The 18,347-nt window shown below is 36.0% G+C and overlaps 1 protein-coding gene across 8 annotated transcripts in view; it reads left to right on the plus strand.

Moving 5' to 3' along the window:
- Positions 1 to 18,347, plus strand: part of LOC128688062 (intraflagellar transport protein 74 homolog) — a 694,157-nt gene that overhangs the window by 479,201 nt on the left and 196,609 nt on the right. Inside the window, exon 1 of one of the 8 annotated variants that reach the window (XM_070083783.1) lies at positions 15,792 to 16,225. The exons of 6 other annotated variants lie outside the window; for them this stretch is intronic. The gene's annotated coding sequence lies outside the window, so the exon portion shown is untranslated. Of the gene's footprint in view, positions 1 to 15,791; positions 16,226 to 16,623; positions 16,646 to 18,347 lie in introns of those variants that run through there. One more of the 8 variants, XM_070083785.1, reaches the window with a different exon arrangement.

Here is an 18,347-nt window from a genome sequence, read left to right on the forward strand (position 1 = left end):
AAGATTTACTGTTATGCAGACCACTGCATTAGTGTAGAAATGGTATAAACAATATCGGCGCACTTGTGAAAGAATATTAGACTCACCAGTTGATGTGTATTGGATGCTTAGCATGATTTGTTTACTTTTGAACTTTGGTAAAAATCGAACATTTCTGCTACTTTGAGCTCAGTTTCAAGGTACTTTTCATTGTAAAACTAGTCAAAATCTAACATGTCTTCCATTCTATAAAATGAGACCAGGAAAGCTAGAATACAACAAGAAATACCCTTCGAGAATACAGTGCAAAGTCACTGTTTTAATCCAAAAACACGGTCAAAGTTTTTTTTTCTCATTATGCACTGTGTGTTGCAGGATTTTTTTTATACTGTGCACACTGACCACATAGACCCATTCTTTCATATGTAGGCCTACCAGCTTTCTCTCACTAGATTTGAGGGCGCTAGAATTTAGGCGTACTAGTACGTCAAAAACCCTGGTGCGCAAGCCGTACTAGTATGGCCGAAACCCTGAAAGGGTTAAAAAACAGTAAAAAGTAAAATATACACACAGTACACTCATTATTTACCTCAATATATATGTAGTCTTAATATAGGGTGAGAGGTCAGTAAATGATATAAAAATGAGAGTGAGAGAGAGAGAGAGAGAGAGAGAGAGAGAGAGAATGAGAGAGAATGAGAGAGAATGAGAGAGAGAGAGAGAGAGACTGAGAGAATGAGAGAGAGAGAGAGAGAATGAGAGAGAGAGAGAGAGAATGAGAGAGAGAGAGAATGAGAGAGAGAGAGAGAATGAGAGAGAGAGAGAGAGAGAGAGAGAGAGAGAGAGAGAGAGAGAGAGAGAGAGAGAGAGAGAGAATGAGAGAGAGAGAGAGAGAGAGAGAGAATGAGAGAGAGAGAGAGAGAGAATGAGAGAGAGAGAGAGAATGAGAGAATGAGAGAGAGAGAATGAGAATGAATAATAATAATAATAATAATAATATATGAGAACAAGTAAATGAGAGAGGACAGAGCCGCAGAGTATGTAAACAGACGAACACGGCTGGTGGGCTGATACACATTCATTTCCATATTTGTAAAGCTTATAATATAAACACCTTACATTGTGTACCAGTTGTGTCCACAGTGGTACAGTAGAATAAATAAAAACCAACACTTCCATTCTCATGTAATTTTTAGAAGGAATGATGCTCTGACAAATTAGTATTACAAATTATTATAATTATCATAATAAAAAGAAGCGCTAAGCCCACAAGGGTCGTGAATAGCTATAGATAGAGTGAACATATACAGAAGGAATAAATTTCTAGTTAAGTTACTGGTGTTTGACTAGCGAAAGCTTAATTCTGCTCTCTCTCTTAGTAATCAAATCTCATATTTATGTCAATTTTTATACTATGGGTGTCTGTAAAATGTTTATATGTTACGTAGCATGTTTATTATATAATTTTGAAAAAATATCATAGATGGATTAATGGAAATGTCTATATTAATGTAATATATGACATTTAATGTGCCAAAGAGATTATTATATGGCATCGAGTATTTATTTATTTATTTTTTATTTGGACATGATACGTAGTTGTACAAAGAAATATAGTGATTGGGTGTACATGCCAAAAGCCCCTTGTATGCTGTAAAATTAACTTAAGATTAACTAAGCAATGATATATTCAGTGGTAAAAATTACAGTAAACAAATTACAACATGAAGTACATATGAGTATTTCAATTAAGAAGCATTAAAGTTGTACAAATTTGTAGCATAACAATGTATAATATAATCGAATCAGATTGAGTAAAATCATTGATTTGTAGTGCAGAAACAGGTCATATGGTCATTAGATGAGTTACTGTGTATTCAAGAGAATGGAGTATTCTATTAGGTAATACACAAATAACCCGCACATAAAAGAGAGAAGCTTACGACTACGTTTCGGTCCGACTTGGATCATTGACAAAGTCAACGGTATTGTGCCTTTTTTGTTATTTATTAGGTAATGTAATTAAAAAAACATAGTTTGATAGGGTCACGGGTTATACATTTATGAGATTCAGTTATTCAGTATTTATTTAGTTGTGGTTGAGTAAGTGGTTTTTAAGAAGTCTTGAATTGATAAACAGACAGTATTTCTTTTATATTCACAGGTATTGAATTCCAGATTTTTGGGCCTTTTATATGAATTGAGCTTTTACATAGCGTGAGATGGACACAGGGAACATCAAAGAGTAATCTGTGCCTTGTGTTGTGGTCATGTGTTCTGTTGAGGTTGGTAAGGAGAAATTTGAGGGGAGGGTTTATATCTGAGTTTAGTGTTCTATGTATGTAGTAGGCACAATAATAAGTATGGATGTTTTGTACGGTGAGTAAGTTTAGAGTTTTGATTATTGGTGGAGTATGCTGCCTGGAGTGGGAATTTGTTATTCTGACTGCAGCCTTTTGTTGGGTAATTAATGGTCTGAGATGATTTATTATTGTTGAGCCCCATGCACAAATTCCATAGGTGAGATAGGGGTAAATGAGTGAGTGATACAGGGCAAGGAGGGCTGTCTGTGGAACATAGTACCATATCTTCGATAGTATGCCTATGGTCTTGGAGATTTTCTTGGAAATTTGTTGTACATGTGTTTGAAATTTGAGTCTATTATCAAGGTGGATTCCTAAGAATTTTCCCTCTGTGAGCTTTGTGATAGGTGATCTGTTTATCATTATGTTAAGAGGAACATCTGTAGTTCTGTTCCCAAACTGAATGTAGTAGGTTTTGTGAATATTGACAGTAAGTTTGTTAATCATCATCCAGGTAGATATTTTCTGTAATTCAGTATTTACAGTATTGGCTAGTATGACTGGGCTTGGGTGAGAGAAGATGTATGTAGTGTCATCTGCAAATAGTGTGGGTTTGAGTAGTTGCGATGCATTTGGTAGGTCGTTTATGTAAATGAGAAAGAGAAGAGGGCCAAGGACACTTCCCTGTAGGACACCAACTGTAATTGGCTGTGTGGAAGAGTTTGCTCCATTTGTGTACACATATTGGCTTCTGTTGCTAAGGTATGACTTTAGGTAGTTGAGGGGGTGCCCTCTTATACCATAGTGTGATAATTTTATGTGTAGCAAATCATGGTCAACTGTGTCAAAAGCTTTACGTAAATCAATGAAGATCCCCAATGGGACTTTTTTGTTTTTTTGAGTGCAGTCTATATTTGTGCTAAAATGTGTATAATAGCATCATTCATATTTTTATTAGGCCTGAACCCAAACTGACAGGGGTTGGGTATGTTGTGGGAAATGAGGTAGGAATAGATTCGCTTATGAATTAGTTTTTCAAAGATTTTAGAGAGAGGGTGTAAGTTGGATATTGGCCTATAGTTATTGAAGTCTGCTTGATCTCCTTTATGTATCGGGGTGACCCTCGCTATTTTGAGAACTGTAGGGAAGGTAGAGGATTCGATGGATACGTTAAGGAGTGTTGCAATGATTGGTGACAGCACTTGTGAAGCTTTTTTGTATATAAAGGGTGGTAAGGTATTTAAATCTTCTGTCTCATTCTTTAGTGTGTTGATAATAAGTGAGACTTCTGTTGGGTTGGTTGGAGCTAGGAATAGTGTGTTTGGGTAGGTGCCAGTGAGGTAGTAGAGTAGAGACTCTGTGATTTTAATGTGTACCTGCATGCCAGCACAGTGTGTAAGTATATTTAGGTACAGGTACACAAGTATAATTATCAGAGTACATATAAAATATGCAGTAACTTTAAAACACTTGAAATTTTGGAAAATTTCCAGACATAATAGAGAGATGTGCTCACGGAGAAAGTAAACAAACAATGTGGGGCATGGTGTATTTGAAAGACCACTTGCCGTATAGCAAATTTTGGTTATAATTTGAAATCTCCATATTAGCCGAGCGGCGTAAGATGAAATGCCGTAAAGCGGGGTCTACTGCATTTTTTATTTTTAAAACTTTCCATGGTATGCTCAGTATGAAAGGGATTGCTAGGAATTTTAATTATCCTACTCCACAAACTTGACCATTATGGTATAAGAGCCATGCACTTGCATATTTCAAATCCTACCTTACTAATAGGTATCAGTATGTCACCATTAAAGACACAACCTCATCAACACGGCCACTTGATACTGGAGTGCCGCTGGGAAGTGTCCTTGGTCCCGTGCTCTTCCTCATTTACATCAATGATCTTCCAAACATATCCCAACACCTGAAACCCATTCTCTTTGCTGACGACACGACTTATGTCATCTCTCACCCAAATCTTGCCACCCTCAACACCATTGTTAACAAGGAGCTGCTCAAAATATCGAGTTGGATGACAACCAATAAACTTACACTTAACACTGACAAAACCTACTATATTATATTTGGTAGCAGAGCAGGTGTTGTGCAACTTAACATTAAGATCGACAACACTAATTGCCAGACATAACGAGGGCAAATTCCTAGGCCTATTATACTGCGACAACAACCTGAATTTCAGCACCCATATCCAACACATAACAAAAAAAGTATCCAAAACGGTTGGGATCCTCTCCAAGATACGATACTATGTGCCGCAAACTGCCCTCCTCACACTATTCCATTCACTCATTTATCCATACCTCACCTATGCTATTTGTGCTTGGGGATCAACTGAGGCAACACACCTAAAGCCAATAATAACCCAACAAAAAGCCGCAGTAAGAATAATCACTAAATCCCATCCCTGGCAACACACCCCCCCACTCTTCATAGAACTAAACTTACTCCCTGTTCAGAACATCCACACTCACACTTACTACTGTGCATTCTACATCTACAGGACCTTAAATTCCAATATTAACCTTGACCTAAAACACTTTCTTGATAGTTGTGACAGGACCCACAGGCATAACACCAGACACAAACATCTCTATGACATTCCCCATGTCCGGCTAAACCTTTACAAAAATTCAATGTATGTCAAAGGGCCTAAAATCTGGAACACCCTACCAGAAAACTCTAGAACTGCAGAGACATTCATCACTTTCAAATCTACTGTTAGAAAACATCTTATCTCCCTGATACACCCCGTCAACTAACTACATGAAAACCATCTGGTGGTTCACACTTTCACTCACCCATTTGACTTTAAACACAGAAATACAAATCTTAATCTTAAAATAATGAATCCTAACTAGTCATAAGTTTGCCTGTGATACTCCAATATAGAAACTATGTATTGTACCAAAACAAAAGCATTCACATTGTTAAATTCACAAACTATAATGTAGTCACTTAGCCTTAATACCAACTTACTCCACAATCTATAATAATTTATAGTTAAGAATTACTCTAAGTCTGCCCGAAATGCCTAGCCATGCTGGGTGTCATAGTGGCCCCCTCTATAATTAGTATTTTATAACATGTAAACCACAACCTATATTAGTCCCTTTTATATTATAATTTTATACTATAATTCTAACTTTAAAAAAATTACCTTTATAGTACTACCTACTATCATATTCCCAAGCTCCACTATTTGATCATCACTTTATTTGTATTAGTCCCTTAGCTCATTATTTTACATTTGTTAAATAATCCAGGTGCTATTTTTTAGCTTAAGACTATTTACTTTGTTTTATACTTAATTCAAACTATAGATTCACTACAAATCTTATGATTACAAGCATTGATCCTGATACCAACCTCTTATTTAATGACTTAAATGAATCAAACAGTAACTGTAATTACTACACTGCAGAACAATCAAAGGCACTTCTCAGTGCCAACAACAACATAACTATATTTAACTACAATATCAGATCTTTAAGCAAGCATTACGATGACCTCATAGCATTACTAAATTCCTTACATGCCAATATGTCCATCATTACACTAACTGAAACCTGGCTAAAGCCTGATAGTACAGATGTCTATGCCATTCCTGGTTACACAGCCATACACAACTGTAGGCCAGATCAACAAGGGGGTGGCACAGCCATATACTACTCAGACCAACTAGAATGTATCACTAATACTTGCACAAGGGATGAACATGGGGAATATATAATAGCTAAATTCAAATCAAAGTACCTACAAAAACCTCTCACATTGATAAACATCTACAGAGTTCCACAGTCAAACATTAGCCAATTTAGTCAAAATCTAGGAAGTATGATAACTGATGCACGCATGAACAAAGATCACTTACTACTCTCAGGTGACTTCAATATAAATCTCCTGCAAGACCAGGACCCACACGTTACTGAATTCACAAACACAATGAGTAACTGTATGTTACTACCAACAGTAACAAAACCTACAAGAGTTACAGAGACTAGTGTTTCCCTACTTGACCACATCTGGACCAACACCATATCCCCTTTAAAATCAGGCATAATTACAGATAATACCACAGACCACTACCCTACTTTCCTCATAACAACTCTTGGTAAACTACCCCAAGACACTACTAAAGTCACCTTCAGACTTCACAATGAGGCAGCCATTAATAACTTCACAACAGCAATAGCAAACATTGATTGGCACACTGAGCTAGAAACCTATACAGATATTGACGAATGTATTAATAATTTTCTAAAAAAAACCCAATACCTCTATAACAAGCACTGCCCTAAAAAAACTAAACAGATGACAGCAAAGAGACTGAACAGTCCCTGGCTAACACCCAGCATTCTCAAATCCATAAATACAAAACACCAATATGAAAAACAGTACAGAATGGGTCACATAACCAGAGACCAAACAAAACGTTACTCGTCAATCCTAACCAGCCTGATAAGAAGGGCAAAAAAATTGTATTATGAGAACAGATTATCCAACTTACGAGGTGATATAAAAAAGACCTGGAAAACCCTATCAGAAATTCTGGGAACAAAAAAGATATCACGAAATAGCGAAATAAAATTAGCAAAAACAGATGAACCCCAACTCCCACCAACAGAAACAGCAAACAGACTCAATGATTTCTTCTCCACTATAGGACAAAACCTTGCCAATAAAATCCCAAGCTCAGATACCCCACCAAATGACTACCTCACCGGCAACTACCCGAACACACTGTTCCTAGCTCCGACTAACCCATACGAAGTCTCCCTTATTATCAACGCACTAAAAAACAAGGCAGGAGATTTAAATACCTTACCACCCCTTATATACAAAAAAGTGTCACAAGTGCTATCACCAATCATTGCAACACTCTTTAACAAATCCATTGAATCCTCCACCTTCCCTACAGTACTCAAAATAGCAAGGGTCACCCCGATCCACAAAGGAGGAGACCAAACAGAGTTGAATAACTATAGGCCAATATCCAACTTACACCCTCTCTCAAAAATCTTCGAAAAATTAATTCATAAACGAATCTACTCCTACCTTATCTCCCAAAACATACTCAACCCCTGCCAGTTTGGATTCAGGCCTAATAAAAATACTAATGATGCTATTATACACATGCTAGAACATATATACACTGCAATAGAGAAAAAAGAAGTCCCACTGGGGATCTTCATTGACTTAGGTAAAGCTTTTGATACAGTTGACCATGACTTGCTCCACGTAAAATTGTCACACTATGGTATAAGAGGGCACTCCCTCAACTACCTCAAGTCTTACCTCAGCAACAGAAGCCAATATGTGTACGCAAATGGGGCAAACTCTTCTGCACAACCAATTACAGTTGGTGTCCCACAGGGAAGTGTCCTTGGCCCTCTTCTCTTTCTCCTATACATAAATGACCTTCCAAATGCTTCGCAATTACTCAAACCCACACTATTTGCAGATGACACTACATACGTCTTCTCTCACCCGAGCCCAGTCACGCTAGCCAATACTGTAAATACCGAATTACAGAAAATATCTACCTGGATGAGGACTAACAAACTTACACTAAACATTGACAAAACCTACTTCATTCAGTTTGGTAACAGAGCTACAGATGTCCCTCTTAACATAATGATAAATGGATCACCTATCACAAAACTAACAGAGGGAAAATTCTTAGGAATCCACCTTGATAATAGACTCAAATTTCATACACATATACATCAAATTTCTAAGAAAATTTCCAAGACTGTAGGCATACTATCGAAGATACGGTACTATGTTCCACAGTCAGCCCTCCTGGCCCTATATCACTCTCTTATTTACCCCTATCTCACCTATGGAATTTGTGCATGGGGCTCAACAACAATTAACCATCTCAGACCACTAATTACCCAACAAAAGGCTGCAGTTAGAATGATAACAAATTCTCACTACAGGCAGCACACTCCACCAATATTCAATACACTAAACCTACTCACCATACAAAACATCCATACTTATTACTGCACCTACTACATACATGGAACACTTAACTCTGATATTAACCCTCCCCTCAAACATCTCCTTGCCAACCTCAACAGAACACATGACCATAACACAAGGCACAGATCACTCTTTGATGTTCCTCGTGTCCATCTCACGCTATGCAAAAACTCAATGCACATAAAAGGCCCTAAAATCTGGAATTCATTACCTGTAAATATAAAAGAAACACTACCTGTTTATAAATTCAAGTCTCTTCTCAAAGATTACTTAGTCACCCAAAACCAAATAAATACTGAATAACTGAACCTTATAAATTGTATATCTTAAATGTTTCTCACAATTATATCACATAAATGTTAAACCAAAAACCCAATCTAACTTTATTATTTTTTAAATACACTACCTAACAGAATCACTACCTAACTGAATGCAACCATATGACCTGTCTTTGTAATACTCACTTGTGCTTTATAGTTATCTGTTTACATTAATGTTTTATCACTGATTTCATCATTGCTTAGTAGCAGTGCTGTATAGTCCTTGTGGCTTAGCGCTTCTTTTTGATTATAATAATAATAATAATCATTGCTTAGTTAATCTTAAGTTAATTTTAAGCCAGCCCGTAATGCTATGCATAGTATAAGTGGCTTTGGCATGCTGCTCTTATCTGTATTTTTTTTGTACCTCTGTATGTGTGCACAAATTGGAAATAAATAAATAAAATAAATAAATGCAATATCCAAAATATGTAAACCCCGCATTGTAATCTTTATAGAGAATAAACTTGATTTATGATTGATTGATTGATTAAATAACCCAGGGAGGTTAAATATTCAATAACTGAAAGAAACATACTTACATTATTGTAATAACTGGATATTGAAAATTAAAATTTTATGTATAATAATAATAATATCTTTATTTACTACAAGTACATGTACAAGGTATACAAGCCTAGGTGACATCAATGACATACTACTATATAGAGAGCTGCTTGTTATGCAGAGCATTTCAGGCAAATTAGGTCAGGATGTGACCTACACCAGCCGACTAACACCTAGGTACTACTTGTTTTACTGATGGGTGAACATAGACAACCAGTGTAGGAAACATGTCCAATGTTTCCACCCCTTTGCCAGGAATGTAAATTGAAACTTGGAAAAATGACCTCTCTCTTCATTTTTAACCCTTTGACTGTTTTGGCTGTATATATACGTCTTACAAGCCAGTGTTTTGGACGTATATATACTCAATAATTCTAGCGGCTTCAGATCAAGCAGGAAAAAGCTGGTAGGCCCACATGTGAGAGAATGGGTCTGTGTGGTCATTGTGCACTGTATAAAAAAATCCTCCAGCACGCATTGCATAATGAGAAAAAAAAAAACTCCGACCATGCTTTTGCATTAAAACACCGACTTTGAGGTGTATTTTCATGTAGTATTTATGGTTGTATTCTCGTTTTCTTGGCCTCATTTGATAGAATGGAAAAATATTACAGAAATATAGATGATTTTGATTAGTTTCATGATGAATACGACCTTGAAATTGAGCTCAAAGTAACAGAAATGTTCGATTTTTACCAATGTTCAAGAGTAAGCAAGTCACACCACACGTCCAATACATGTCAACTGGGGAGTCTAATATTCTTTCGCTAGTGCATTGATATTATTAATACCATTTTTACAATAATGCAGTAGTCTGCATAACAGTAAATCTTCTATTTTTTGTGTGAATAAAAAATCAAAATAGAAAGCAAGAGTAATATAAGAGGGGCCTGTAGACATGACTAATGAACAGAGGATATGTTATTTTAGTTCCAAGAATGTCTGGATTGTTTATTCTGGGCCTTATTTTGAAATTGGTCAGAAATTGCCAAATTGCCAATTTCTGACCACTTTTTATTGGGTAGTTGAAACTGGTAAATGGGCGGATCTTGTACTCAATTGATAGAAAAAATGGAGTTGTAAGAAATAGCTCATAACTCAATTTGCTCTTATATCAAATCAATTTTTTCTCATTTAAATTAATTGAAATGCCAGTACTCCGTCCCAGCGGCTGGACGAAATATTTCAGTATAAGCTAATATCAGCTCTACAGCTTATTTATCTATTTATTTATTTATTTATTTATTTACAATTTGAGCACACATACAGAGGTACAAAAAAATACAGATAAGAGCAGCATGCCAAAGCCACTTATACTATGCATAGCATTACGGGCTGGCTTAAAATTAACTTAAGATTAACTAAGCAGTGATGAAATCAGTGATAAAACATTAATGTAAACAGATTACTATAAAGCACAAGTGAGTATTACAAAGACAGGTCATATGGTTGCATGCATTGCTGTACATTCAGTAGAATGGAGTATTCTGTTAGGTAGTGTATTTAAAAAATAATAAAGTTAGATTGGGTTTTAGGTTTAACATTTATGTGATATAATTGTGAGAAACATTTAAGATATACAATTTATAAGGTTCAGTTATTCAGTATTTATTTGGTTTTGGGTGAGTAAGTGATCTTTGAGAAGAGACTTGAATTTATAAACAGGTAGTGTTTCTTTTATATTTACAGGTAATGAATTCCAGATTTTAGGGCCTTTTATGTGCATTGAGTTTTTGCATAGCGTGAGATGGACACGAGGAACATCAAAGAGTGATCTGTGCCTTGTGTTATGGTCATGTGTTCTGTTGAGGTTGGCAAGGAGATGTTTGAGGGGAGGGTTAATATCAGAGTTAAGTGTTCTATGTATGTAATAGGTGCAGTAATAAGTATGGATGTTTTGTATGGTGAGTAGGTTGAGTGTATTGAATATTGGTGGAGTGTGCTGCCTGTAGTGAGAATTTGTTATCATTCTAACTGCAGCCTTTTGTTGGGTAATTAGTGGTCTGAGATGGTTACTTGTTGTTGAGCCCCATGCACAAATTCCATAGGTGAGATAGGGGTAAATAAGAGAGTGATATAGGGCCAGGAGGGCTGACTGTGGAGCATAGTACCGTATCTTCGATAGTATGCCTACAGTCTTGGAAATTTTCTTAGAAATTTGTTGTATATGTGTATGAAATTTGAGTCTATTATCAAGGTGGATTCCTAAGAATTTTCCCTCTGTTAGCTTTGTGATAGGTGATCCGTTTATCATTATGTTAAGAGGGACATCTGTAGCTCTGTTACCAAACTGAATGAAGTAGGTTTTGTCAGTGTTTAGTGTAAGTTTGTTAGTCCTCATCCAGGTAGATATTTTCTGTAATTCGGTATTTACAGTATTGGCTAGCGTGACTGGGCTTGGGTGGGAGAAGACGTATGTAGTGTCATCTGCAAATAGTGTGGGTTTGAGTAATTGCGAAGCATTTGGTAGGTCATTTATGTATAGGAGAAAGAGAAGAGGGCCAAGGACACTTCCCTGTGGGACACCAACTGTAATTGGTTGTGCAGAAGAGTTTGCCCCATTTGCGTACACATATTGGCTTCTGTTGCTGAGGTATGACTTGAGGTAGTTGAGGGAGTGCCCTCTTATACCATAGTGTGACAATTTTACGTGGAGCAAGTCATGGTCAACTGTATCAAAAGCTTTACGTAAGTCAATGAAGATCCCCAGTGGGACTTCTTTTTTCTCTATTGCAGTGTATATATGTTCTAGCATGTGTATAATAGCATCATTAGTATTTTTATTAGGCCTGAATCCAAATTGGCAGGGGTTGAGTATGTTTTGGGAGATAAGGTAGGAGTAGATTCGTTTGTGAATTAATTTTTCGAAGATTTTTGAGAGAGGGTGTAAGTTGGATATTGGCCTATAGTTATTCAACTCTGTTTGGTCTCCTCCTTTGTGGATCGGGGTGACCCTTGCTATTTTGAGTACTGTAGGGAAGGTGGAGGATTCAATGGATTTGTTAAAGAGTGTTGCAATGATTGGTGATAGCACTTGTGACACTTTTTTGTATATAAGGGGTGGTAAGGTATTTAAATCTCCTGCCTTGTTTTTTAGTGTGTTGATAATAAGGGAGACTTCGTAGGGGTTAGTCGGAGCTAGGAACAGTGTGTTCGGGTAGTTGCCGGTGAGGTAGTCATTTGGTGGGGTATCTGAGCTTGGGATTTTATTGGCAAGGTTTTGTCCTATAGTGGAGAAGAAATCATTGAGTCTGTTTGCTGTTTCTGTTGGTGGGAGTTGGGGTTCATCTGATTTTGCTAATTTTATTTCGCTATTTCGTGATATCTTTTTTGTTCCCAGAATTTCTGATAGGGTTTTCCAGGTCTTTTTTATATCACCTCGTAAGTTGGATAATCTGTTCTCATAATACAATTTTTTTGCCCTTCTTATCAGGCTGGTTAGGATTGACGAGTAACGTTTTGTTTGGTCTCTGGTTATGTGACCCATTCTGTACTGTTTTTCATATTGATGTTTTGTATTTATGGATTTGAGAATGCTGGGTGTTAGCCAGGGACTGTTCAGTCTCTTAGCTGTCATCTGTTTAGTTTTTTTAGGGCAGTGCTTGTTATAGAGGTATTGGGTCTTTTTTAGAAAATTATTAATTCATTCGTCAATATCTGTATAGATTTCTAGCTCAGTGTGCCAGTCAATGTTTGCTACTGCTGTTGTGAAGTTATTAATGGCTGCCTCATTGTGAAGTCTGAAGGTGACTTTAGTAGTGTCTTGGGGTAATTTACCAAGAGTTGTTATGAGGAAAGTAGGGTAGTGGTCTGTGGTATTATCTGTAATTATGCCTGATTTTAAAGGGGATATGGTGTTGGTCCAGATGTGGTCAAGTAGGGAAACACTAGTCTCTGTAACTCTTGTAGGTTTTGTTACTGTTGGTAGCAACATACAGTTACTCATTGTGTTTGTGAATTCAGTAACGTGTGGGTCCTGGTCTTGCAGGAGATTTATATTGAAGTCACCTGAGAGTAGTAAGTGATCTTTGTTCATGCGTGCATCAGTTATCATACTTCCTAGGTTTTGACTAAATTGGCTAATGTTTGACTGTGGAACTCTGTAGATGTTTATCAATGTGAGAGGTTTTTGTAGGTATTTGGATTTGATTTTGGCTATTATATATTCCCCATGTTCATCCCTTGTGCAAGTATTAGTGATACATTCTAGTTGGTCTGAGTAGTATATGGCTGTGCCACCCCCTTGTTGGTCTGGCCTACAGTTGTGTATGGCTGTGTAACCAGGAATGGCATAGACATCTGTACTATCAGGCTTTAGCCAGGTTTCAGTTAGTGTAATGATGGACATATTGGCATGTAAGGAATTTAGTAATGCTATGAGGTCATCGTAATGCTTGCTTAACCCTTTCAGGGTCCAAGGCCCAAATCTGGAGTCACGCACCAGTGTCCAAGAATTTTCAAAAAAAAAATTTGTTATTTTTTCTTATGAAATCATAGAGAATCTTTTTGTGAAGGTAATAAAACAAAAAGTACGAAATTTGGTGGAAAATTGACGAAATTATGCTCTCGCGAATTTTGATGTGTCAGCGATATTTACGAATCGGCGATTTTGCCGACTTTGACTCCCATTTTAGGCCAATTACATTATTCCAATCAACCAAATTCTTAGCTATTTCACTAGTACTACTTCTATTCTATCGATTGAGCACAAGAAATCGCCAAGTCAACTGTTTCAACTACAAAATAAAGTGATTGGAAATTGTTAATTTGGCCAATTTAACACAAAGTTCAAAATATTCCAATTTCAAAATAGGGTCCAGAATGAACAATGTAGGCATTCCTGGCACTAAACTAACATTTCTTCTGTTCATTAGTTATGTTTTGAGGCTTTACAAATAAATTCAATTTTTATTTTTTATTCACATAATGAATTTTTATTCACACCAAAAAATAGAAGATTTACTGTTATGCAATACTGTAATAATTGTATAAATATCATCACCATATTTGTGAATGTATATTAGACCCACCAGCTGGCGTGTATTAGACGTGTGAGGTCGTTTGATTACTCTTGAATATCGGCAAAAATTTAACATTTCTGCTACTTTGAGCTCAGTTTCAAGCCATTTCCAGTGCTAAAACCAATCAAAATCATCTCTATTTCTGTAATATGTCTTCCATTCTATCAAATGAGACCAAGAAATCGCAAGTACAACTATAAAAAAACATACGAAAAAACACTGCAAAGTTGCTGTTTTAATCGAAAAATCATGATTTCATTTTTTTTCTCTCATTATACACAGTGTGCTGCAGGATCTGTTTTATGTGGTGCACACATACCACATAGATGTATTCTCTCATATCTAGGCCCAAATGTATCACTCACAGTTTATCAGAGTGAGCTGAGCTCATGGCGTAGATCTACGGTTTGGACCCTGAACGTAAAGCCGTAGATCTACGGGACGGACCCTGAAAGGGTTAAAGATCTGATATTGTAGTTAAAGATAGTTATGTTGTTGTTGGCACTGAGAAGTGCCTTTGATTGTTCTGCAGTGTAGTAATTACAGTAACTGTTTGATTCATTTAAGTCATTAAATAAGAGGTTGGTATCAGGATCAATGCTTGTAATCATAAGATTTGTAGTGAATCTATAGTTAGAATTAAGTATAAAACAAATTAAATAGTCTTAAGCTAAACAATAGCACCTGAATTATTTAACAAATGTAAAATAATGAGCTAAGGTAGTTTTTTAAAGCTAAAATAAAGGAGACAATATAAAAGGGACTAATACAAATAAAGTGATGATCAAATAATGGAGCTTGGGAATATGATAGTAGGTAGTACTATAAAGGTAATTCTTTAAAGTTAGAATTATAGTATAAAATTATAATATAAAAGGGACTAATATAAGTTGTGGTGAACAATAAGGTGGTAATCAAATAAATGAGCTTTGGAATATAATGGCAAAATTGTGAACTTATTCTACTTTAGCACCTGAGAATAGCACCTTGATTATTTTAACAATTGTGAATATATAAACTAGGGTAGTTATATAAAGCTAAAATAAAGGAGAAAATATATAAGGGACTAAAATTAAGTAATGGTAAACAAAGTTAAATGGACAGATGGTCACTATGAAATAATATTGGTTTAGGAGTAAGATCTGATTTGTAATATTAAATAAATTGAGCAGTTTATTGCACAATAAAAGTAAAAAAATGAGGTAGTTGGTACTAGCTAGCAAAAGATAGTTTTGGTACTTGCAAAAAAGTAATTGGAATATACACTAATTGCATACACAATGAAAAGTGACTAAAAAACAAGTAGTGATAAACAAAATTAAATGGACAGGTAAGAATAGTGAATATTATTAATTTGGAGTAAGATTTGACTTGTAATTTAAAATTATGAGCAATTAATAGCAGTAAGAAAGAAGTATAGAGTATTGGAGGTAGTTGGCATTAGCTAGTGATGAAAAATAATAAAAATAATAATGTACAATATAATAGTAACGTACACTATATGCACCACACGTATATATGTATTAAGGGCACTTATCTAATCTGTTACAGAAATGTCAGCTTTTCTAAGGAAGGTAGATAAATCGTGTTCGTTTGAGATGGTATATTGTTGTCCTGTTGATGTTTTCCTTACTAGTATTTTCCCATCTCGCGTGAAACACTGATGTATTTTGTTTTCCTGTTTAAGTTTTCTCAGCCTGAACAGAAGGTTTTGACGTTTTTTTGTTAGACACTCATTTATGTACACTCCATTTTTCATTGTAATTGCTGATTTAATTAGGTCCTTTCTTTTATTGTATGAATGAAGTCGGATCATTATACTGTGTTTACTTCCTGGTTTTCCTAGCAAACGTGTTTCTTTGATTTCATTGTTTTGCACGATGACTTGTACGTGGTTCTGTATTATCCTGACAGCAGTTTCTTTGCACTGTGCTTGTGTTATGTCACTAGGAATGTGTGGACTGTTTATTATAACTGCATCAGACAACTTATCTTGTTCAGTTTTGTCGTCTTGGAAATCAAGGTATTCATTTAGTCGAGTGTGCATGTTCTGATTCCAGTCCTTGATTGCTTCTTCAACCTTCATATTTATTGTTGTTATTTGCTCAGTGTGACTGGCTATAGCTGCTTTTAGAGTATTTTCTGTGTCAACACTTCCCGATGTAATCTTCTCTTCAAGGTTTTGGATCTTATTCTCGAGGTTGGTTATCTTGGATTCTCGTCGCTCGAGTGTTGCTTTGATATCTTTGATTTCATTTTCTAGAGCAACGATGTAGTCCTTGATATTGTCAGGAATAATCATACCTGAGTTATCATGGATGAATCCTTTGAAGGGAGTGGAGTTGGAGGGGGAGTCAGCCATGTTTGTTGTTGTTGTTGTTGTTCCCTGGGTGGCGGCGGTGAGGGGGGTTGATGATACACCGGCGTCCTGCTGGGTAGACAAGTTGAGTTCTAGGGTTCTTGCTGTTATTCTTTTATTACTGGTGTTGTTTCTTCTGCGATATCCTTTCATAGTATCACTGAAGTAGATACTGTGTAGCAATGGAGGAGAAGGCTTGTTTTCTCGGAGCTTGGGTTAAGTGGTTGTCTGGCAGTGGAGGCAGTGTTTGGGTTAGCAGGGCTGTCTTCCTTAGATCTTCTAATTTTGTCAAGATTTGGGTTACATTCTTAGTATTCTTGGGTCATGTTGTGGTCTACATGGGTTCATGTAGTTGAACTTTCACTTATGCCATCACAAGTTTTGATGGGCGATGTTTTTTTGAGAAAGAAGAGCTGGTAGGATACCGTTGCTGCCGCTGCCGCCACCTCCGAATATGACTTAACAAACAATATAATTAACAGAGAAACGTGATATATATTCTAGAATAAATAAAATAGGCCATAATATGACAAGTGATGATGGCGGTGGAATCAGCAGCAACGTCTGTGTTTCATCCTTTTTCTATCTCTTAATCGCTTAACTAACTTGCTACACTCTTAATGCTACACTTTATCTCTGAACTTAACTGATACAATTTGTTTTGTTTGATTGCTGAACTTAACTGATACAGTTTGCTTTAATTCCATGGAAATCCTCTTTTTCTTCTTAGCACTGTCCTTTGCACTTATTTTCTTAGAACCCATGATTAGAAAAAGGAAATTTGGCCAAATGACATTAAAAAAATTCAAGCAAGCACCAGAGAACTGCTCCCATGGCATTGTAAATATGTATACTCCTTACTGGATGTTTTGCCATCGGCTGCACCATCTAGTGGCAGCATCCTGAATTATTATTACATATTATGTATGTATTATTATTATTACTATTAATATTATTATGTATAATTATTGTTATAATTATTATTATTAATTTAGGGAACTGAAGCTCACTCATTATTATTATTATTATTATTATTATTATTATTATTATTATTATTATTATTATATTATCATAATAATAATAATAATAATAATAAAATACATATGTAATAATAATAGTAATAATAAAAACGAGGGCCTCAGAACGTCACCAACTCAGTGCACTGTTTACCTTGATGTGGGAGTATTTCTTTCATGCTTTGCTTACATGTTTTATAGTCATTTGGCCAAATTTCATTTTTCTAAGCACGAGTCCTAAGATAAACAAGAGAGGTGTGCAGATTTTGGGTTGAGGGGGAAGTGGGGGAAGCTGGCTCATAACTTGGATGTTGGCTTGTAACTACGAGCAAAAAATCGACTGAGCGATGGCTTGTACCTCACAAAACTCGTACGTTGGGACACTCGTAAGTCAAGGTTCCACTGTATATACATTCTAATAGTTAAAATTAAAAAAAAATTGAAGTTGAAGTTTGGAGTTAATCTGTTCCTCTGAGATGAACAAGAATCACTTGTAGTGTGTGAGAAAAATTGGAACTACAGGAGGATTTAGACAAACTCAATTCGTGGTCAGAAAAGTGGAAGATGCAGTTCATTGTAGATAAATGTAAAGTTCTAAAGCTTGGAAATGTCTATAACCCTAGCACCTACCAGCTTAATAATGTTGAACTTAGCCTAATAGAATGCGAAAAGGATTTGGGGGTTATGGTAAGCAGCAATCTTAAACCAAGACAGCAGTGCCTAAGCATGTGTAATAAGGCAAATAGATTGCTGGGATTTATATCAAGAAG

This window comes from Cherax quadricarinatus, chromosome 10, assembly GCF_038502225.1.
Source record: "Cherax quadricarinatus isolate ZL_2023a chromosome 10, ASM3850222v1, whole genome shotgun sequence".
Taxonomy (NCBI): Eukaryota; Metazoa; Arthropoda; class Malacostraca; order Decapoda; family Parastacidae; genus Cherax; species Cherax quadricarinatus.